Source organism: Aulonocara sp. 'chitande type north' Nkhata Bay, linkage group LG22 (assembly GCF_057382095.1).
Source record: "Aulonocara sp. 'chitande type north' Nkhata Bay isolate Kocher_YH1m ecotype deep benthic linkage group LG22, A_spYH_male_GT1.1, whole genome shotgun sequence".
NCBI classification, from domain to species: Eukaryota; Metazoa; Chordata; class Actinopteri; order Cichliformes; family Cichlidae; genus Aulonocara; species Aulonocara sp. 'chitande type north' Nkhata Bay.
Genome location: NC_141364.1, coordinates 19,331,132 through 19,337,161, shown reverse-complemented (window position 1 = coordinate 19,337,161; position 6,030 = coordinate 19,331,132).

Here is a 6,030-nt window from a genome sequence, read left to right as displayed (position 1 = left end):
AATATTGTTTCTTTGACTTTAAAACCAAAAAGGTCACTGATAATGCTCTAATCAGTTTTGATAGGACGTACACTGAGAAATGGGAGCCAGGGTTCAGAATCTTCCATCACTGCAAAATAAGATGATCACACAGACCTGTCTGCACATCACATGCAAGGATGTGTTCACCCTTGGTTCTCCCAAACAGTTAAATGTTATTTAAAGTAACAAAGACATGTGCTGTGTTAATTAAATAGTCATGTTCATTTAATTTGTTGTCCTTAAGTTATTCTTGCAGGATATTACCAATGCCATTGTGATCATTGTGGAAAACAATAGCTCTGTTCTGTCACAATTAAAGGAAGCAACAGCCAACCTCATCAAAGATGAGGCAATCTTACTCCACCATGTTCATTTCTCTTTTATCAGTCTTTTTTTTTAACAGTTTTTCCTTGTTTACTGTGTAGAGTTTTATTCCCCCCTAATTGCATTCAGCCTCATTGCTGCCTGGGGCTTAGTGCAGATTATGGGTAGACTTGCCACCGCTTGTAACTTATTGAAGTTTAAAATGATTTTCTGCTCTCCCATGGGCATGCCATTTGCATGCAGCACAGCAGTAACTAATAGATGTAATCTGTCTATAATGTGTCTGTATTATGCTTTACTTCACATGAAGCTGCCATTCATAGGGAGCACTTAAACACTGCCCCTTGATTGAGAAACAATCGTTTGAGTGGCATTTGTCAGTGATGGTATTTTCTTTTTATGAGGAGAAATATTGCTGAGGAAACAGGATATTTTCCATGTATGTTCATGGAAAATGCTTTTCTAAAAATAAAACTGAAGTTATGTGAACTATCTAAGGCAAGTACTTTGATTTCAGACCATATGCTGTAAATACATAACGTCACGCATATTTGCCAAAAATGTTAGACCTGTTAACAAATAGCCTCAATAAGAAGCCTGAAACTATTGTCTTAATATGGCCATCAAAAGCAGCATGAGTGCAGTTAATGCAGAGCTCAAATGTTCTCTTGTTATTCTAAATGTGTGTGATTAATTTCTCCCGTTGAGTGAAACAAACCAACGTGCTGTGCCTGTCAATCTGATAGATATGGAAAGCATTAGCATCTACTGCTGCTGAGAATGAAAACTAGGTAGGATGGATTTGCCTGATGAACAGCTTCAGCGTGTGGCCTGTACATGGAAATGTATGGATAACTCTTGAAAGGAGATGAGAGGATTTCCCTCAGGATCTGTTACAGAGAGGTGAAATATTTCACTCTGTCTCAGGGATGATGAGACAGAGTACCGGGCTGTGGTCGACTCCTTTGTCACGTGGTGTGAGCAGAATCATCTGCAGCTCAACGTGGCAAAGACCAAGGAACTGATCGTGGACTTCAGGAAGACCAGGAAACACTTGACCCCTGTTTCAATCCAGGGGGTCAGTGTTGACATTGTGGAGGACTATAAATACCTTGGAGTACACATTGACAATAAACTGGACTGGGCTAAAAACATCACAGCACTTTACAGGAAGGGCCAGAGTCGTCTCTATTTTTTGAGGCGACTGAGGTCCTTCAACATCTGCCAGAAAATGCTGAGGATTTTCTATGAGTCTGTGGTGGCCAGTGCGATCCTCTATGCTGTTGCATGCTGGGGGAGCAGGCTGAGGGTCGCAGATGCCAACAGACTTAATAAACTGATCCGTAAGGCCAGCAATGTTGTGGGGATGGAGCTGGACTCCCTCAAGGTGGTGTCGGAGAGGCGGATGCTGTCCAAGATAAAGACAATGTTGGATAACACCTCCCACCCACTCCATGACATGTTGGTCAGTCACAGGAGCTCGTTCAGTGAGAGACTGAGATTACCGAAAAGCACCACTGAACGACACAGGAAATCATTCCTGCCTGTGGCCATCTCCCTGTACAACGCATCCACTTAACACACTGTTTGCTGCTACAGCTACACATGTTTCTTTTCCAAATATTTATTTATAAGTGACTTATGTATGTATGTATGTATATATATGTATATATTGTACTATTCTTAGTTAGCGTATTGTCTGTCTTGTCTTAATGTTGGTTTAAAATGGAGCACTGTAACAAAAAATAATTTCCCCCAGGGATCAATAAAGTATTCTGATTCTGATTCTGATTCAGTGATTGAAGACTTGTTAAATGAAATTGAGTTTCAGCTGTACAAATGTCTGCAAAGTGACCGCGCTGCAGAGGCGGCATGAAATAGAGTTAAGCCTCGGCCGTTTTCCTAATATGATCATCTGCTTTGTAGTTTGTTTGTTTGCACTTAGATCTATTTATGTGCGCCTGCCTCTGTTTCTCGTTTCTCTTTTTTGCCTCTCGCTGCCTGTCTCTCTTTGAACCTCACTCTTTTACACCCCACCCTCGATTCCTCCCTCTTCATCTCTCCTCCTCTCCGGCAGTTATACGGCCTTTAATTGCCAGACATTAAAAAGAATGCAAGAGAAGAAGAATCCCCTGGGGCTACTGGCAGGCTAAATGGCAGATCTGCTGCCATCGCCTCTTTTACATGCAGCAATGAAGACGTGTCAACATAATCTTAGGCAATTTGCAGTCATCATCGGGGGGACTGATTAATTTCTGACTGTCAGTCGTAAACAGTAGAGTGGTCTGTCTATATTTTAAGGTCTTACTTTAAATGTTTTAAAGCAAATTTAATGGTTAGCAGTCAACAAAAAGGCATTCGTATTGACATGGAAAATAATCCACCTGTAAAATGCTGTTAATTGGAGATATTAGACCTCTTATCAAAAAGGGCTTAGGGCCCCTACACACTGTATAATAATAAAAATGTCACACCGTGTGAAGCAGATTCTTTGAATATTAGCCACAATCTCTTTCAGAATGTACACTATCAATTCTGAGGCATGTGAGATTAAGAAATTAATTCCTTGTGAATCTGCAGACACACCAACAATTCCTGTTATTTATCAGTGTCTCTCAGATGTTTAAAAAATGCATTTGGCAACATTTAATGCTGTAATGAGCTTTCTTAGTTTATAGATGTGGGTGGTGGCAGCAGCTACAGTCGTGCTGTCAGAATTTGGTCATATTTTCACTGCAACATGAAACCGATGTAATGCTCAGGGTTTTGTTTTATCAGATTAACTCAAGAGGATGCAAAATTGAACTGAAAGAGATTTCCACAAAACAGTGTTTTAATAATTCAATCCAGAAATATTCAGAAACACACGGTGCCCTCTAAAATATGTCACATGAATTCTTATAGATTGAAGTTTAGTGTTCGCCTTTCATTTCCATCTTCAGTCACGTTATTGGTTCGGAGAAGACAAAATTCTTTCCCCTGTTTAATATTCTTATCTCAGTTTTCCCGCAATGTCTGCAGTGTGCGGTGAATTCTCTCCCCTCTCTATCTCTCAGCCACAGAGTTCCCTCTCATTGACGGGAAAACTGTATCAGCACTGATACAGAGCAAAATGAATTTTGGGTTTATGAAATGCAAGGTCTGGTATAAGAAAAAAAAACGAACAGACCTAGAAAGATAAGTTATCGTGAGGTGGATTTAGCTCCGTTTTGCTCCAGTCATTATCCGGTATCGGAGTCTGATGACTGGGAGTTATCCACTTGTGTGAGGAGGGTCTGGGTATGTCGCGACTGGGCACACATGCATGCAAATGAATTCTCATTGTAAACTGTGTCAGTAACAATCAATATAAAATTAACATTTATGACACGTAGCTCATAGCTATGCTAACTAGATAACCCAGCCACATTGCTCTACGAGCCCTTGTTGTCCTTTTGCAACCAGGAAGGGCATTCAGCAAAATATCTTTGCCAAATTAACCTCATGGATCATCAGTAAGATTTCCATAAGGAACTGGATGAGGTACAGAACAGGTTACGCTAACTATATATGCTAAGAACGCTCTCCTTCCAGTTATCAGATGTTTTAGTACAAGCTAGAGTCAATGTTAATCCAATTACCAGTTCATTTTCTTCCTGAACCTGACCCTATCCTGTCACTGGGCCAGAGGCTGAATGAAACATGGAGGGGCTGCAAGTTCATCATAGGCCATTGTTTAAAAATTTCTTAACAAATAAATGAATCAAACAGCAGGCTAAATCCACTATGTACCATGCAAAGCGAGATAGTTGGGAAATTTAGATTGCTCATTAGTAGAAGGGATATGAGCTTTTCATTATACAAAGCAAAAATGGGACTTCCTTTTTCATGAAAGGAGTTTCTTCTTCAGCTTAGAAAGAGGGAAGGTGGTTCTGCATGGATCTGATGGTTGGTCTGGCAGGTGCTCTTTGGTGGTTTCTCCATGGTTTCTATGTATCAGTGTAATATCTGGATTTCAGTAAATCACTTTGACATTGATGTTAACAATTAGCTTTATTCATGAATTCAACAATTTTTTTGTTTTCAATTCAAGTGGTTGCCAAGGGCGACACATGTGACGTAGTGAATGTTATGGTAAACAAATGCTCTTTAGGGTATAGATGAGGCATCAAATATTCACAACAAATGCAGATTGGAGAGCGTTGTGTAATATACAATGCTTGTGTGTGTGTGGTAACTGCCTGCACTGAGTTTTAGCTCTGGTGTTTGTACAGGTGCTGCAGTTGGATCTCTGCGAGGTCTCCCAGTGGTCACACTGCAGACTGGCTGACTCGGCTTGTTTCTTTTCACTGTTTACTCTGGCAAGTCAAGTCAAGGTCCTACTGAGAGCTATTCTTGAGGTACATAATTTTTGTCACTTTGGGTTCACCACCAGCGAAGATGCATAAATACTCTGGTTTTTTCTTTCGTCTTTTTTTTTTTTTTTTAACAATTCGGTCCAAAAACACACACATCTGGAAACATGGAGTAAATGATTCGCTTAAGAAAATAACTGCAAAAAAAGGAAAAGAAAAACACTTACTCATCCATCCTCACAATCCTACACTGCCCTCTCAATAAAATGTGATAGACTCTAATACTACCTTGCCTAGTTGTCGTAAGACAGCTGCAGAGTTCTGACATGTTAATTTCAGCCGTGAGTTGACCTCCAGCTAATTATCCTTCAACTCTATAAACACTAGTAGCACCAGTTAACACCAATTAATGGTCACTAATCATTGCCAGATGCTGCACCTTGAGTAATTTGCCTACACTTGCACTTACAATTTCACACATTCATATGATTCTAACTGTCCCACGCACTGACAATTAACCACATTTTGTGCACCACTATTTCTTGCATGTTTAATATTATATATAGACAAATCTACACAGGGATAAAATCCCATTATGATAAAGCTTAAATGTCTTCAGTAACATCACAATAGTCATATTATATATATTCTGGAAGCTCATAAACATAAACCAGGTCCAACTTGCAATGTGCAACATCTATCCAAATACACCTAATGTTGAAATGCATGCATTGTTAAAATCCTACATGCAGAGAGGGACAAGGTTGATCTCAGAGCATGTGAACTGGGCGGACACTTTTAGCAAAATAGTGGATTGTGCTATTTCATGAAAAAGAAGACAGGGTACATTCCTGTTGGCACAGATGCGCTTGTACTCGCACTGCTTTGAGTCCTCAAAATGGAGAAGAAAGGCTCTTTATAGGAACCAGTCAATCTACCATTTACAACGAAGGCATATGTACAATGACACGCATAGACAGATGCTCAACAATTACATAAGTATACAAACAAAGCAGGAGAGAACAGTTATAGGACAGGTGGAGTCTTGGAGCTCAAAATAGCTTTTCACTTCTTTTTGTTTTTGCAATTTTTTTTTGCAAAGTTAGATTGGGCTAAAGAATTGCGGGGGTGGAGCCTGTGTGCTTCAAAAATTAGTGCCCTACACCCTCACTGACATCATAGTTGCCAGGATTGCAGCTTGACCTGCAGTAACTTACCGGTGTGTTGGTGTTGAGCTTGTATTATCAACAAACTGTATGACTTAATTTTAGTAGTAGTTGTGTATCAGTAGGATTCAGCTGAGAACAGCACAGTGAACTTTTTGAACTGGCCCCCAGGGCCTATCTTTAAT